Source organism: Microtus ochrogaster, chromosome X (genome assembly GCF_000317375.1).
Source record: "Microtus ochrogaster isolate Prairie Vole_2 chromosome X, MicOch1.0, whole genome shotgun sequence".
Lineage (NCBI taxonomy): Eukaryota > Metazoa > Chordata > Mammalia > Rodentia > Cricetidae > Microtus > Microtus ochrogaster.
This window is the reverse complement of record NC_022026.1, coordinates 17,686,902-17,688,598: the sequence shown is the minus strand read 5'-3', so window position 1 is coordinate 17,688,598 and position 1,697 is coordinate 17,686,902. Positions and strand designations below refer to the sequence as shown.

General features: G+C 35.6%; 1 pseudogene; it reads left to right on the top strand.

Annotated features, from left to right (window-relative positions):
* The window catches only part of LOC101999719, a 2,875-nt pseudogene extending 1,486 nt beyond the window's left edge, over nt 1-1,389 (top strand).
* Nucleotides 1,390-1,697: the final 308 nt, after the last annotated feature.

Genomic DNA, 1,697 nt, shown 5'->3' with positions numbered 1-1,697 from the left:
ATTTGTCTACATTCTTCAAGATCCCATTTTAATTCCATAGTGACTAAAGCCATTGTGCATTCTAGAGTGCATCTGTTTATATTCTGCCTGTAGAAGAAAGTGAGCTATGAAAGCTTAGTCCTCTTTGAGTAGCCTCTGGTTGGCTTTGTCACTGTTCATGACTCAGCATGGAAATAAGATGAAATTCCAGCTGTAGATTTGGAGAAGTTGATGATCTATTAATAAAGATGTCCGCCGGAAAAAAAAAGACAATGGAAAGGAAAATGAAATTAATAGCTACAAATGGATGAAATGTTTATCTGACTACAGTAATCAGAAGTAAGCATAAATTGAAACAAAAAGCAGAACAATTTTTTTAATCAGATTGACTCAAACAACAGCAAAAGGATGGGGAATGTTCCTATGATGACAGGCATCAACAGTGAATCTTGCTATTTCAACAGTTCCTATCAGATATTAAACAGAATTTTACAATTTTAGAATTCCATTCTGTACTTCACATGGAATCAAGCAAGAATCTCAGAGAATATTTTGAAAACAGTAGACAAATTTAGCTGTAGATTAATAATCTCGTTCTGCCTAATAACGTTTAAAACAAGATTTAAAAGAAACAACTCTTTGCAAGTAAATTAAAAACATGTCAATCAATTAACAAGTTAAAACAATAGTTCCCTGAAAAAGAAAATTTCCCCTCAATTTGTATCTGTGATGAGTTTATCTAATTATTCTTTATCATTAAAAAGTTGAGAGTCAGATATCAGGGTTAAAACCTGTATGATCAGAGTCGTGGAGATGCCACCAGTCACTTCCTCTCTCTAGTTCCTCAGTCCAAAAGGGTCAAGATCCTCTCTAAGCCCCGCCTTACTCCTTTCTCAGTCCTCTTATGGTTGATTTTGGTTAGTTAATGGCTAGCTCCATCCTCTCATTCGAAACAAACTTTACTGTCTGAATAAAATCAAAATATCTCACAGCATACCCGAGAGTCCCAATCTGATCTTAATGCTTTATCCGGTGCATTTCAATTTTATCTAGTGTCCTAAACAAAGTAATTGAATTTCTTGTAACTATTTATATAGATCCACAGACAAAAATGATAGTTTGATGGTACATGTAAATGATGGTGATGACAAAATACATAGACAATAAATAAATAGTTTATCCGATAGTTGATGACAGTATAAGATAATAGATAGATAGATAGATAGATAGATAGATAGATAGATAGATAGATAGATAGATAGAGCATTGCTACTTTCTCTGGCAGAAAGATGAATAATATACTCACAAAATATAGTTAAGAAGTAAATATAAACTTTAAAAATAAGTACATAGATAGCCTTTAGTTGCAATGTATAATAATTAATATTTTTAATTTCTTTGTAGGTGTGATAGCAGGCTAGAACTACTTCAACTGATTTCATAAAAAATTAAAATATGTGACCAGGTTGGTGTCCAAGGGCTGTGCCACCACTGGGACCATGCAGATCTGGGTGCCCGGTGCTGCAGCTACACCGGGCCATGATACTATCCAGGCCTAAGTTGCTGAGGGCTGTGTCTGAATGTGTGACCCTAAAGGAGCCATAGTCTGTGCTGTTGACTATGGCTCCTGCTACCCCTGAAGGCCCTATGGATGCCCACGGAATGGACTGTCTCATGGGGCCATATTAGTATTTTAGGACCATGCTGTCATGAGACTC